Source organism: Lissotriton helveticus, chromosome 1_2 (genome assembly GCF_964261635.1).
Source record: "Lissotriton helveticus chromosome 1_2, aLisHel1.1, whole genome shotgun sequence".
In the NCBI taxonomy this organism is placed as follows: Eukaryota; Metazoa; Chordata; class Amphibia; order Caudata; family Salamandridae; genus Lissotriton; species Lissotriton helveticus.
In genome coordinates, this window is record NC_136058.1 from 60,596,275 (window position 1) to 60,612,046 (window position 15,772).

Consider the following 15,772-nt stretch of genomic DNA (forward strand, 5'->3'; position numbering starts at 1 on the left):
GCGTGCGCACTTCCGATGCTCGAAGACAAGCTGCGTCGGCAGCTAGTCTTCGAGTTCAGTCGGGGAGCAGAGCCGGGGGGAAAGGAGGAGCAAGAGACAGACAGATATCACCACAGGCAGCGAGAGTGAGATAATAACGGTGAGCTAGCCTGTCTCACAAAATAAACAAGGAAAGGAGAGGATAGGTCCCGAGTGGGCACTAAGAACCCTTGTTTAAACCAAACCCCCAAAAATATTTGGAGTGTAAATCATGCACCAAACAGAATGTAAATTATGATGAAATCTGTTGAAAATTAAAAAAACGTGTATTTCTATAACTTGTGGAAAATCTGCCATTAATGTGACATACTATATCACTGCACTGAGCCGTAGTTATTAAAAAAATGATCATTTTTAAACATCGACTGAGAGCCATTTATGCCCTTGCTCTGACGATAATGCCCTTGCTGCTATAAGAGGCAAGTCAGTTATGTGTGTTGTGTTTCAGGAAGTGGGTCAGCCCATGTCCCTTTCCCCTGCAGGGTTTCTGTGGGTAACCCCTCCCCCGTCAGCCCCGATAGACAGGACCTGTGATGTAGGGACATGGGTATATAATAAACAGGCTCAAGGGCGTTGCTAGTAGATGTATTGTATTGTATTGTAATTGCATTTATATAGCACTTACTACCCCTGGAAGCTGGCTCTGTATATACCATACCAAAGTGAGGTATAGTGTGCAAAGGGTCCATTGGAACCCCAAAGGTATGCAGAGGTAAAAGTAGACAAAACCTTACTCTCTATTTGTGGTAGTGTGGGCAAGCAGTAAGGCTTTATCAGTAGTGTTAAGCATTTGTTGTACACACTCAATAGCAAATGCTGTCTCACACTGAACTCAGACCAATTTTGTTTGTAAAAAAATATTATTTTGTTGTATTTATTTCCTAAAACCAAGCAAGCCTGGCACAGGTAAGTGTATAAGATGCTTTTCAAGGCAGATTGAACAATACAAGCAAGCTGAATAAAAATTACGTTGTTACGGGTTTGTCAATGCTTTCAATACAGTGGAAATTACTGTTAGATTACTTTGAATTATTTTGCAGATTATTTTCTGGATTACTTTTTCTAGTCCGTGTGATACACCTAGATATCACACCGGGACATTTCCTAGAGAAAAGGTAAGTAAGCAATTTTTAGTTCTTTGCAGTTTTTCCAAGTTCCATACAAAACCAACTCCTCACCGCTCTTTTCAACCTTTTGGACACTGACTCCCCGGACTTCCTTTTCCTTACTGAGACCTGGCTCTCCTCGGATTCCCTCCCTGACCTTCTGGCCATTCTCCCTGGCACCCATTATGCTCTCCGTGGTGACCGCCCTGATGGTAAAACTGGAGGTGGAGTGGCTATGATAGTCCGCCGCTCTTTGCAATTCCAGCTCCTGCCGCATCCTAGCATTTCTGGTGTCGACTTCCTGGTGGCCCGCTCGCTCAACCTTCCAGTTCCCCTCACGGTGATCCTTCTGTATCGCCCCCCTCAAAACATGCCATCATTTGTGTCCACCCTGCAGGACCTCCTGGCCACTTTGGCTGTAAATAACTCCTCGCTACTCCTACTTGGGGACTTCAATTTTTGGCCGGGTGATCCGAGGGAGGACTCCTCTTCTAAAGACTTCTCTGCCACCCTTCGTTGTCTTAATTTTCTCCCTCACGTCTCGGCCCCTACTCACACCCATGGCCACATCCTGGACCAGATCTGGTCTTTGCGTTGCAATTCCTCGGTTAATTCGATCTCCCCTTGCGTTTGGTCTGATCATTTTTTGATCTCCTTTTCTATCGACCTAGGCCAATCCGAGAAAGCCCCCTTGCCCAAAAACATCTGGGCCCGGAGTTGGAACAAGATTGATCTTAATGATCTTTCTTCCTCTCTGTCCTCATCGGCTCCCACCCTGACCGACCTCTCTGTGGAGAATCAGGCGGACGCTATTAACATCTGGCTTTCCTCGGCCTGTGACCGGGCTGCTCCACTCAAAAAGATCAGATCAGCCCGCCCCCACGATGCTCACAAGTGGTTTTCCAGCGACCTCAGATCCCTGAAATTAGATCTCAGGCGTTCTGAGCGTCGCTGGCGCCGTAACTATTGCCCTACCCTCCCCCTCACTTACAAGGCCCTTCTAAATACTTATAAACTGGCCATCTTAGCGGCCAAATCCAAATATTTCTCGGAGCGCGTAGCCCTCTCGGCCAACAAATCACACGAGATTTTTTCACTGGTGCGTAGTCTTGCCACCTCCGACCGTGCTAGCCTGTCCCCTGCTCCTTCTCAATCCCTCTGTCATTCTCTGAATGATTATTTTATCAATAAAATAATCACCATCAAGGCTAACATTCCGATTGTACCTCAACCTAACTTGCCGGATCATGCCCTCTCTTCATCCTCTGTTCTGGACCATTTTATACCCATTTCACCTGAGCTCTTCCGCGACCTTCTTGTTAAGGTCAAGTCCGGCTCTCCGGCGGATTGTGCACCTGCACGGATCCTTAGAACCCTATACACTTGCTGTCCCACCCCTCCTCTAACTCTTCTCAATTCTTGCTTGGCTCTGGGTTCTGTCCCCTCTTTCTTCAAAACTGCCATTGTGCTTCCTATCCTGAAGAAAGCTGGCCTGGACCCCTCCCTCCTATCGAACTTCAGGCCGATCTCCCTTCTTCCCTATCTTGGGAAGATTCTTGAGAGCTACGTAACATCTTGCCTCTCCAATTTCATCGAGGAGAATAACATCCTGGCCTCTCACCAGGCTGGCTTCCGACCAGGCCACTCTACCGAGAGTGTGGTCCTCGCGGTCCTGGATGAACTGAAGGGGAAGGCCGACAGTAATCTCCCCCAGGCCCTAGTCCTTCTGGATTTGTCCGCTGCGTTTGATACGGTCGACCACGCCATTCTTCTCGACCGTGTCAGCGCAGCGGGCATTCAGGGCACTGCTCTCTCCTGGATCGCGTCCTTTCTTCAGGGCAGATCACAGGCAGTTCACCTTTCTGATTTCGCTGCACCCCCCCTCCCGGTCACTTGTGGGGTTCCCCAAGGCTCCTCCCTTTCCCCTCTTCTTTTCAATCTTTATATCCGCCCCCTTATTTCTTCCCTTCTCGGTCTGGGGGTCTCTGTGTACAACTACGCAGACGACCTCCAGCTCGTCTTTGATCTATCTTCTCCTACTCACTCTCTCCCCAAGTTCAGCTCCACTCTTGTCTTTATCTCCCAATGGATGAGCTTCAATCATCTGAAGCTCAACCCTGACAAGACAGAGCTTGTCCTCACTGGTGGTCCCTCTAACCCTTGGTCCTCTGTTCACTGGCCCCTTTCCTTCGGTCCTCCCCCCTCCCCAGTTTCCTCTGTCCGGACCTTGGGCATCAAGATCAGCAATGATCTTTCTATGCATGCGCACATCAGTTCCGTTGTTTCCTCCTGTTTTCTTTCCCTCCGTCTCATTCGTAAAATTTCCCGGTTCTTTTCTGTTGATGCCCTCAAAGTCATCATCTCTGCCCTCATCACATCCCGCCTGGATTATGGTAATGGCCTGTACGTAGGCATTCCGGCCTACGAAACCCGCCGGCTCCAGGCCATCCAGAACCAGGCGGCCCGTCTTGTTTTTCGTCTTCCTAAGTTTTCCCACATCACTCCTGCCCTTAAATCCCTTCACTGGCTCCCCGTTCACTTCAGATCCCAGTTTAAACTTGCCTGTTTGGCTTTTCGGGCGCATGCCCGCTCCGCTCCTCTCTTCATCAATTCTTTAATCTCTTCTCATGCCCCTTGTCGTTCTCTTCGTTCGTCTTCCCTTTCTCTTCTTCACGTCCCCCGCTTCCGCAAATCCCGCACCGGAGGCACCCGCTTCTCGGTGCGGGCTCCCCAGATCTGGAATACTCTCCCCCTCTCGATTCGCTCCATTCCTATCTTCTCACATTTTCGCAAAGCTCTAAAAACTTTCTTCTTTCTTCAGGCTTTTCCTGGCTAAATTCCCCCGGACCCTTTGGCTGATATGGTTGTGTTCCTTAGCGCCAGGAAGCCGCTTGGCCGCAGTGCGCTCTAGAAGTATTTCTTTCATTTCATTTCATTTCACTTAGAACATTTTTCAAGGAAAACCAGTCAATGTATTCCTATGGAGAGAAATGAAGTTATCGGTTAACAGGTAAGTACTTTGTTGTGGGAGTTGGTATTCTGGGGTTAGAACAAGGGTTCCCCCAGGGTCAAGGATGCACTCTTGTTACACGCTCAGCGGCACTAGAGTGTCTAGGTGCAGAGCGCTGAGGCCCAATGTTATCCAACGGAGGATAGGTTGCCTCCGGTTGGTGGCTACTCATGAGCAGGCCACAAGGTTGTGGGAGCAAAGCTCCTGCTGTTAGGCTCAGGGCAAAGCGGGATTCGAGTTAGCACCCAAGGTACACCTGCAGTGGCGCAGGGGCGGCTGGGTGCAGGGTGCTGTTTGGGTGTCGGGTGCCCTGTTGTTTTCAATGGAAATCTCAGTTTTGTTTTTTAGCTACAGGCTTGGTCCAGGAAGACTTCCGGGAAGAACCAACAGCTTGACAGGTAAGTTGGATGGCTCAGGGATGCAGGTGCACCTCGGGTTCTTTTCTCCTGGGAGCAGGACGGCTGGATGCAGGGGTGTCTTTTGAGGTCGGATTTCACCTTACTGGTCCATTTGCGGTTGGGGGATTTCTGTGCAGAGGCTGCAGGTGATGGGGAGTCCTGGAGGGGTCAACTCACGGTGGACCCAGACTCTCGCAGTGGAGGTTTCAGGCATCGGGGTTCTTTGTCCTCAGCAGGCTCCACGTTTTGCTTTGGAGATTCTTTTGACCAGAACTGCTTTTCAGAGGAGATCCGGTCTCTGTTGTAGGCAGTCAGTCCTCCCAGGGGTTCTGGAGGTCGCTGGCTGCAGGACAAGGCGATTTTTGGCGCAGGATCTCTGGAAACTGCAGACGGGTCGGTAGGGCTGGGGCCAAGTCAGTTCTTCTCTGCAGTCTCCTCTGTTAGGTGTCTTCTTTCGTCCTTCTTGTTATGTTATGTTAGAGCATTTGTAGCACGCACAGCTACTCAAAGAGTGTCCCGGCGCGAACCCAGTGGGGAGTGAGGAAAGAGGAAGGACTATTTAATTAAAAAAAAAAGTCTTGAGTCTCTTCCTAAAGTTTTTTGGCTCCTGCAGGCAGCGAAGATCAAAAGGAAGTTGGTTCCAGGCCATCGCTGCTCTATAAGCAAGGGAGCTGCCACCTATTCTTTTAATGTGGAACCTGGGGATGCAGGCCATCAGCATTGAGGAAGAGCGAAGCTGGCAGGTAGGCGCATAGAACTGAAAATATTTCCTAAGATACACCGGGTGTAGCCCTTAAAGGGTAGCGTGTGCCGTAACCAATGACTTAAATTTCACCAGTGGTTTCACTGGTAACCAGTGCAGGTTTCAAAGGTGTTGCCTGACACTGATTCTCTTAGGGAGGTTAAGCTGGGTTCTGGCTGCGGTATTTTGGACTACCTGAAGTTTGCCCAGAAGATAGCTAGGCAGACCAGTGTACAGTGCGTTGGCATAGTCAATACGTGAGGTCTTTGTAGGTTGTGGGAATCTGCTTTCTTGGTTCAGGGCTGCCCTCTAAATACTGTATTTAGGGGGTGTTTTAGGGGTCTTGAGGTCAGTAGCCACTGGCCTACTGACTTTAGGTTAACTACACTCTTGGTGTGCTCACCCCATGTGGGGGAGTGGGCACAATCCCTAATCCTGATTGGGGAGTGCCTATCAATCAATCAATCAATCAGTGCATTTATATAGCGCACTACTCACCCGGAGGGTCTCAAGGCGCTTGGGGAGGGGGGGGTACGCTACTGCTCGAACAGCCAGATCTTGAGCTGCTTCATGAATGCGAGGTGGAATTGGGTCCAGGCGCAGATGGGTCGGGAGGGAGTTCCAAGTCTTGGCGGCCAGGTAGGAGAAGGACCTTCCTCCTGTGGTGGCTCTTCGGATGCGGGGGACGGCGGCGAGGGCGTGGCTGGTCGATCGAAGCTGGCGTGTGGGAGTGTAGAAGTTGAGGCGGCTGTTGAGGTATCTTGGGCCTTGGTTGTGCAGGGCTTTGTGTGCGTGGATGAGGAGCCGGAAGGTGATTCTTTTGTTGACCGGGAGCCAGTGCAGGTCTCTCAGGTGTCTGGCGATGTGGCTGTGTCGGGGCATGTCGAGGATGAGTCTTGCTGAGGCATTCTGGATCCGCTGGAGTCTCTTCTGGAGTTTCGCGGTGGTTCCGGCGTAGAGGGAGTTGCCGTAGTCCAGTCGGCTGGTGACGAGGGCCTGGGTGACCGTCTTCCTGGTCTCGGTGGGGATCCACCGGAAGATCTTACGTAGCATGCACAGGATGTTGAAGCACGACGAGGAGACGGCGTTGACTTGTCTGGTCATGGAGAGGGAGGAGTCCAGGATGAAGCCCAGGTTGCGTGCGTGGTCCATTGGTTTGGGTGCGCTGCCCAGGGCGGGGGGCCACCAGGAGTCGTCCCAGGCGGAGGGCGAGGAGCCCAGGATGAGGACTTCCGTCTTGTCTGAGTTCAGTTTCAGGCGGCTGTTCATCATCCACTCGGCTAAGGCTGTCTTCCCTTCGTGCAGCTTGGCTCTGGCGGTGGCGGGGTCGTTGGTGAGGGAGAGGATCAGCTGGGTGTCGTCGGCGTAGGAGATGATATTGAGGTTGTGTTGGCGTGCGATGGCCGCAAGGGGGCTCATGTGGACATTGAAGAGGGTGGGGCTGAGCGAGGAGCCTTGAGGAACGCCGCAGATGACTTCGGTGGCTTCTGATTTGAACGGAGGGAGGCGGACTCTCTGTGTTCTTCCGGTGAGGAAGGAGATGATCCATTCCAGTGCCTTCTCTTGGATTCTGACGTTGCTGAGGCGCTGCACTAGGGTGCGGTGGCAGACAGTGTCGAATGCCGCGGAGAGGTCCAGGAGGATGAGGGACGCAGTTTCCCCGTTGTCGAGCAGGGCTCGGATGTCATCGGTGGCTGCGATGAGGGCGGTCTCGGTGCTGTGGTTGGCCCGGAAGCCGGACTGTGAGAGGTCGAGGGATCCGTTCGTCTCAAGGAAGGTGGCCAGCTGCTTGTTGACGGTCTTCTCGATGACTTTGGCCGGGAACGGGAGGAGCGAGATGGGGCGGTAGTTTTTGAGTTCGGTGGGGTCTGCTGATGGTTTCTTCAGTAGAGCGCTGAGTTCGTCATGCTTCCAGCTTTCCGGGAAGATAGCGGTGTCGAAGGAGGAGTTGATGATGTCTCGTAGGTGGGGTGCGATGACGGGGTCGGCCTTGTTGAAGACGTGGTGAGGGCAGGGGTCGGTAGGAGATCCGGAGTGGATGGAGTTCATCGTGCGTCGGGTTTCTTCGGTGTTGATCGGAGTCCAGGCGCGGTGGGGGGTGGCGGTGCGGTCGTGGGGTGCGTTGGTTGAGTGATGAAGCTGTTGTGTATGTCTGCGATCTTGTTGTGGAAGTAGGAGGCGAGGGAGTTGCAGAGGTCTTGAGATGGGGTGATGTCGTTGTTTCCGGCGTTGGGGTTGGAGAGCTCTGATGTTGAAGAGTTCCTTGCTGTTGTGTGCGTTGTTGTCCAGTCGTTCCTTGAATGCGTTTTTCTTGGTGGTGTGGATCAGTTGGTGGTGTTTTCGGGTGGCGAGCTTGAGGGTGGTCATGTTGTCTGGTGTTGGGTCTCTGCGCCAGGCTCTCTCGAGGGTTCGGCAGTTCTTCTTGGAGCTCTTGAGTTCGTCGGTGAACCATGGTGCTTTCTTATTGCCGGGTCTGCTAGGCGGTGTCCTCAGAGGGGCGAGGTCTTCTGCGCAGTTGCTGATCCACTTCGTGAGGTTGTTGGCGGACTGGCTGGGGTTCGCTGAGCTGGCGGGGGGGTCCCGGCTCAGGGATGCGGCGAGCTGGTCGGCTGTGATCTTGTTCCAGCTTCTGCGTGCAACCTGTTGCTGGTGGTGGTGGATCGTGTTCTTTCTGAAGCTGAAGTGGACGCAGCTGTGGTCCGTCCAGTGGAGACCGGTGGCGTGGCTGAAGGCGATGTCCTTGCTGGATGAGAAGACGGGGTCGAGTGTGTGTCCGGCGTAGTGGGTGGGGGTGGTCACCAGCTGCTTGAGACCGAGGTTGGCGAGGTTGTCCAGCAGGGTGGTGGTGTTGCGGTCGTTGTAGTTCTCCAGGTGGAAGTTGAGGTCCCCGAGGAGGATGTAGTCAGCGGAGGGGAGGGCGTGCGGGCTGATGAAGTCGGCGATGTCTTCGCTGAATTGTGTGCGTGGGCCCGGGGGTCTGTAGATGAGGGTGCTTCTGAGGGTGGTCTTGGGGTCGGTGTGGATCTGGAAGTGCAGGTGTTCGGCGGATGTGAGGGTGCCGTCGGTGTTGGTCGTGATGCGGATGGTGTTCCTGTGGATGATGGCGATGCCTCCTCCGGTCTGATTGCCGCGGTCCCTCCGGGTTATCTTGTGTCCGTCCGCGATGGCGATGTCGGGTGCTGAGGAGGCGTTCATCCAGGTTTCGGTGAGGAAGGCGACGTCTGGGGATGTGGTGTCGAGCAGGTTCCAGAACTCTACGGCGTGTCTGTTTACGGAACGGGTGTTGAGCAGGATGCACTTCAGGTGGTTGCTGCTGGGGGTCGACACGGTGGGTGCGGGTGCGGTGCAGGTCCGGGTGCAGGCGAACTTGCAGGAGTGGCAGCTAAAGGGTCCGTGGGTGCGTCTCGGGGTGGCTCGGTAGCATCCTGGGATTCGGCCGGTGTTGAGTGCGTTGATTTCGGTGGCGTTGTAGGTCCGGCGGGTGGGCTGGTGTCTGCGGGGTCCGGGCACTGGGCGCGGGCCAGGCGTGGACGGGCGCAGACGGGCTTGCCTTTGGCGCGCCCGCTGCGCGTCAACGCTGCGCGTTTGCCACTCTGCCATATGTGGAGAGTGGGGGGGGGCGGAGCGAGGGAGGAGCAGCTGGGAGGCGGGAGCGGGGCGATGAATGGGAAGGGCGGCCGAGGGAATGGGGCGGGCCGCAGGGGGGCGGCGGCGGGGAGCGGGGAGGTGGCGGGAAACGCGGCAGGGGCTGAGCACCACGAGGGGCAACAGGGGACAAAGGCAGCGAACTAAGTATAACTAAATACCACAGGGAGGGAATACAATCACAGAAATACAGAGCAGAAACAGCACACTAAAGCGGAGCGAGAAAACAGGAAAAAATTACAATACAATACAGGGCAATACAATACAAGGCAGCGCAAGCAGCGGCGGTCGGGGGCCAGGAGCACAGCTGCGGCAGCGATGGCACTCGGGGGCAGCCTGGGCTCACACACGGAGGAGTGAGCGCGGTGCGTGGGGTGACCGGCCCAGAGGGTCAGAGGTCACTGCTCACCACTGCGCTCCCTCTGTCCTATATGGTCCAGTGGGAGGGAGGAGCAGCTGGGAGGCGGGAGCAGGGCGGCGAATGGGAAGGGCGGCCGAGGGAAGGGGGCGGGGCCGCAGGGGGGCAGCGGCGGGGAGGTGGCGGGAAACGCGGCAGGGGCTGAGCACCACGAGGGGCAACAGGGGACAAAGGCAACGAACTAAGTATAACTAAATACCACAGGGAGGGAATACAATCACAGAAATACAGAGAAGAAACAGCACACTAAAGCGGAGCGAGAAAACAGGAAAAAATTACAATACAATACAGGGCAATACAATACAAGGCAGCGCAATCAGCGGCGGTCGGGGGGCCAGGAGCACAGCTGCAGGCAGCGATGGCACTCAGGGGCAGCCTGGGCTCACACACGGAGGAGTGAGCGCGGTGCGTGGGGTGACCTGGGTTGCCATCTGCAACCGCAACATTTTTATATTAAATAAAATGCGTGCGCGATATTGATTAATGATGTAACTCCGCCCATTGCAGATGACGTGACGGTGTTCAAGACGTATTTACGCATCCTGACCTGGAAGTCCGTTGAGAACTGGGAGGCCATATGCCATCTCCTGGTGAGTAACCCATAGATGTACGTAGTGGGAATGTCTGCAATTTAAAGACTTCACATTGTTTGTTAGAGTGTTTTTGTGGCTAAAACAGCAGCTGAACATAACAATATGAGTAGTTAAATCGTGCTTCCTTAATGTACGAGACTTCCATGACTGGTCCTTTGTCCTGTACAATATTCAAGCAATAAAGACCAGAACACTCGACGTATCTCCGGGTCCCGTAGTATATATTGAAATCTAGACACGTGTAACCACGGGATTAGTAATTTGCCTTTGGAGTTATTTTTGCATATATTTTAGTGATATCTTCTATACATAGCCCTATAATAGAAACCTATACAATTGGCTTTTTATACTATATTATAATGGTTGGAGTACAATGGTCCATTTGTTTAAAAATCTTTTAATTCTTTTAAAATATTAAACTTTGATAGTTAATGTCCGTTCTTTGATTACGTTTGCAGATTTTAAAGCATCAACCTGCAAACAAACAACAAAATGAGGTAATTTAAATAAAGTTTTTTGGACAACTTCGTAAATCAAAAAAATAAGCATGACCGAACAGAGCTAGGGTAGCACCAGGTCTCTAGTGTTACAATTTGGATTTTGTTTTTATCATAGAATAGTACAACGTCAATGATAAACGTTGATTGTAGCCTATTTTAACCTGCAAATTTACTCTTCTTGGCACATCTGCTGGCATGAAGGGTAAGCAAGTAAACGCTAGACTTGTTTAGAGAAACTATATAAATTAGAATCATTAAACAATACTTTATTGTAATATAATTCTTTACTCTCATCTCCATCAGCGATTAGCCCGACAGAGATGTATTTTTAATTCCCCCATGTTGATTATAACGGTGGCTCTAATGGACAAAGCGAAGGCACATGTGATTAATTGTGCAAGGTATGCCACAACCGAGATACCCATTATGACAACAGTCAAGAACAACATAATTGAAATTCTTGAAATTGGGTACTGACATAAACATATCATTTTCCTGTTGTTTCAGTATAGCTTTCTCTATTGGATGAGGTTAACCCTTCCACAGATCATGGAATTTGAATCAAGTACTATTTCAATTTAAGGTATGTCATAATCATACAAAAGTAGAGCCATAAAATGCAGGGTGTGTTGAACAATAATATAATTCTTTTGGCCAACTTGACCCTTAATGTGACTACCAGCTCACAAGTATGTCACACTGTGTTTTGTTCTCACTACGCAGGAAACATGGGATCCTCAAATTTATTACAGAGGAAGCGAATAGAACAACCATACATGCCTGGCTTAAATTTATTCAACACCAGTTAAAGTGATGAATGAAAAACGAAATACAATATTTTTTTTTGAGAAGTTGGATCAAGTGTCAAGTGAGTGTATTTAAATGATAGAATAAGTGAATTAGATAGATGAATGCCATTACCGATTGTTCAAATGTACAGATGTCTAAATAAAATATTTCTATTGTTTAGATTTGCTGAAAACTTTTGTAGTCCTGAGGAAGGTGAAAATTTCAAGGTTACACCGAAACGCTGCGTCAACTGTTTTAAAAAAAAGTTTTTAACTGACACATGAATTATTGCTATATTATCTAGATTGTAACCTCTGTGAGGAGGAGTATTAGTCATTTTTATTATATTATCTGTAGAAACATATGTTTGAATTTGAATGTCTACAAATACATGTTTTCAAATAATGAATACTTTTTTTATGTATATGAATTTTGTTTTCGATATTGATTAATATGAAAGTTTTTTTCTGTACATTTGTTATGCTAACTGGGTTATATCGATAGGGAGACACTTGATCCTTAGTGAGGCAATTGCCCCGTTACATTCAACTCTACAGGGACTTGCTTGTTTGTTTCTTGTTCTTACCCCATACCTCTGCGTAGCATTTGGGTAACTCCCCCCATTTTTTGTCTTACCTTCCTCCTGCATCAGCGGCCTGCCTCTTGCTGACACTGTACCAAGGGTCCGCTGTGGAGCACATCTGGACTTGTCTCGGTGTCGGATCCTGCTGGGACTCTCATAGCCATCACGCTGACTGCTGGTTTGCGTGCACTGTCCCGTGCTCCCCAGCGGCTGCAGTGCTGTCTGTGGTGTGCTTGCCTTTTTGCTGAGGGATCCCCGCCCTTCAAAGAGGCCGGCCCGTGCCGTTGATGGTAGCAGGTGTGGCTGCATTTAGAGGGAGTTATTTAAGGACAAGGGAACCCAAAGGTATACAAGGGACCATGGGTAAGGATTGTTTATCAAGGAACAAAAGGCCCCTTGGTTCGGAAATGCATACAACAATATACATAGAAATAGAATAAGTTCTAAGGGCCATATGTATGAAAGTACCGATTTGTGATCTTTATTTGCGATTTTTACCGAATCGCACATTCAGATTCGCAAATCGGTATGTATGAAATAAATCGCAAATAAATAGCGATTCCTTATAAATCGCGATTTATTTGCGATTTACCCTAGTGCGATTCCCTAACCTTAAGGAATCTCAAAATGTGCGAAATCGCACAGGAAAATTGCAATTTTTGCGATTCCGTCCCGGAAAAAAATCGCAATTTTGCGAATTTCGCAATTAAGCCAATCAGGGTCTCTGGTGCAGCATGATGACATCACAACCAGGAAGTGATTGACTACCCATGCTGCACCTGAGTTCCTGATTCAGAGGCAGAGTGAAGGTGTGTTTGGGAGAGTGTACTGTGTTAAATCACTAGGGGTATAGGGGGAGGGTGATCGGTAAGGCTGCCCCCCACTCAATTAACAGTTACTCACACATATAATTAACCACTTTTAAATGGGTGGTTTTGCAGCAACAGAATAAAAGATAAGCAGCCAGCAAAACCTTGCCTGGTTTTATTTGTCTGTTTGTGTGGGGGTCTATGTATGTACACATTATTCTACAGTAGTGTCTATATGTACTCACTTTTCTTTCTCTGTCACTATTCTCACGTGTGCACTTTTGATTTCGTCTGTGTACACTTTGTTTCTTCACATAGAGTGAGTGACCAATGATGAGAAGCGGGTTAACCGGTGATTGTTAGCCGTGAACCCCCTCGGGTGTTACTACCGTGAGGCACTCACTCTATTTTCTACACTTTTTCTGGTTCAAGGAAGTGTTGGTCTGTGTTTTTATTGTGTTGAGTTATGTATACATCCTGACCATAGGGATAGTGTTATTTTACACACCCTGGGTATATATACTGAGAACGAGATACTATACCCCATGTGTTGGTCTAATACACAGATGAAGTAGATTTGGTAAGGCTTTGTGTGAGTAACTGTTAATAGAGTGTACTGTGTACCTGGAGAAACATGGCAGAAAGTGGAGACACGCCCAGGCAGGAATCCCAGCAGCAGGAGATGAAAGCTCCAGGAAAAGAAAGCAAACATTTTCTGAGGCAGAACTGGAGGCTTTGATTCATGAAATGGTGTCAAATCATGAATTATTATTTGGTCAAAAATCCAGGGAGGTGTCAGAGAGCCGTAAAAGGAGAATTTGGGAAGACATCCAGCATAAGGTGAATGCTGTGGGGGTGACACCCCGGAGTGTGGAGGACCTCAGAAAGCGCTGGTATGACCTGCGCCTGCGCTCAAAAGAGAAGCTAGCTGCCAGGCTTGAGCAGTCCAGGATAACCGGTGGTGGGACCTCATCAGTTTGAGACTCCACACCCCTTGAGGAACTGGTGGAGGGGACCCTGCAACCGGAGAGTGTGGGAGGAGTGGCTGATCTTGACAGCTCTGACCAACCAGCATCTGGAAAAGGTAAGAAGCTTGCCCTCACACCCCTTACACCCCCCCAACACCACCCAGCAGTGACCAAGGGTCAGGAAACAAGATAGGTAGTCCAGAGCAGGCACACAGGCAGACATAGCAATGCATCATGGGAGATGTAGTCACATGTAAATCAAAGTCCAAAATTTGCTGCTAAAATAGTCAAACATATAATCTGCAGGTCATGACAGGGAAACAATAAACCAATGTAAACCGAATAAGTGTTGGAGAACCGGGCCTTATGGGCCCAGCGGCACAGGGCACGCCTGAGATCTCCGGGTTCACCTGCCTTATCAGACAGAGACACGAGACACTCTGTTCGGCGTAGAAAATCAGGTTTATTAGCTGCAGCTAAGCACAGTTATCCAAGAAGTACAGAAGTATATTCTTAGGAGACTGCCACTTAACTGCGTGGCTCACAATCTATTATAGTATACATGTTTACAATGCCCACTCCCAAAACATACAATATTGACGAATAGGAATAGTTTGAAAACAAGTTATCGAGTGACAAAACACGCCCTCCTTTCAGACCCCGTGTGCTCTCCTCCCCTCAAGTTAATCAACACTAGTGCCCGTAATCTGATTGCAGGTGGTAGAACATGTTTGAATGCTTCAAAGGATAGTTTATGTAACAAGAGAATACACGAAGAGAATAGTGAAGGTCAGTCAAATACAATGAAGTCGAAAAGAATGGTGGGACCCAAACAGTGGAGTTAGACAAGGATTAATCAGTCTAGACAAGGATTTAACTAACTCGGCCAGACCCTGACATTGGTTTCTCAGACAAGGACAAGAAGGTTGTTTTTTAACAGGAGAGGCAAGCAGCTCAAAAGGCAAAAACACTATGTTCGACGTGTCGCCTGAGTGAGGGCAACACAAAATGGCGGCTGACACAAAATGGCGGCTGACTACGAAGCAAAGTCGAAAATCACGGAACCTCAGACCCTTCTTTTGCCATTACTCAGGCAAAACACAAGGAACTCACGCTAGTCTGAGTCAATGTCAATGGTCATGAGGTCATTGAGCTGTTGCTGCAACATCATCTTGATATTCTCCGTTTGCTGTGACATAGGCTTTGGGACACATAAGGTGGCACACAGACCACAGATAGCAGGACCACATTGCAAACAGAGACAGCAAGAGAAAATGATGGCTAAAATCATCCCGAGGAAAGTTGACACTTTCCATCCCCATGTGGACAGTTGTCCCCAAAACCATCCCATCACAGACCAACTTCCTGAGTCCTGATGAATAGACTCGGAAATGACATGTAGCTTAGAAATGGCTTGGTATACTGTAGGAGCATTATCCGGAAAGTAAATGAGCAACTAGACCCGATCAATTTACAGACTCCTCTATCAGCGAGAACAATGTCTAACACCATTCTGTTTTGTAAAGTCATAAGACGATCCGCCTGAAGCTCAGCCATCAAATTACTCAAGGCTCCGGAAGTTACATTAATCGTGGCCTCGACGACACAAACCAACTGTCTAATGTTTCTGCTATTAACCATTGGGCCCCAGAAGGGAAGAAACCCTTTAATAAAGTCTCCTCCCTCTTGTACAGCTGTGTCTCCCGAATCAATAACCCTTCTACCATATCTTTTCCTGTGGTGTCCTGAAGGAGCAGTCTATGTAGGGGGAAGTAAAAAGGCTATATAGCATGTTCCCGAAAAGTAGGCAAGAAGCCATGTGTAGGCCCTATCATGACAAACAAAATATGTACCTTGAGATGGTACTAACGGAGAAGAAATCAAGGGGGAATAGACATAAGTATGGGAACAAACACTCCTTTCCATTTTTATTATTCTGACCAGTTATTTGCAAACACAGGGTGCCTTTATGAGGTACAGTCCAAATTGGTAGGGATCTTCTTTCTTTGGCTCTATCAGTAAGGCTAGTAATGTAGCGAGTCACATTCCAACCATCATATGCCCTTTTCTCATCCACTGGAATCTTTCTGATGTCGGCAATTTTGGCCCTAGTTACTATTCCTTTAATCAAAGGACTGTGACTATAGTCTGATCCACCAGTATAGATATCCC

At 49.4% G+C, this 15,772-nt stretch overlaps 1 long non-coding RNA gene across 1 annotated transcript; it reads left to right on the forward strand.

Moving 5' to 3' along the window:
• Window positions 1-49: 49 nt before the first annotated feature.
• LOC144797973 (uncharacterized) lies at window positions 50-11,591 on the forward strand. The gene is made up of 6 exons (XR_013603479.1): window positions 50-139; window positions 9,866-9,948; window positions 10,410-10,448; window positions 10,959-11,034; window positions 11,175-11,319; window positions 11,422-11,591. It is a non-coding gene; the product is annotated as an uncharacterized LOC144797973 (long non-coding RNA).
• Window positions 11,592-15,772: the final 4,181 nt, after the last annotated feature.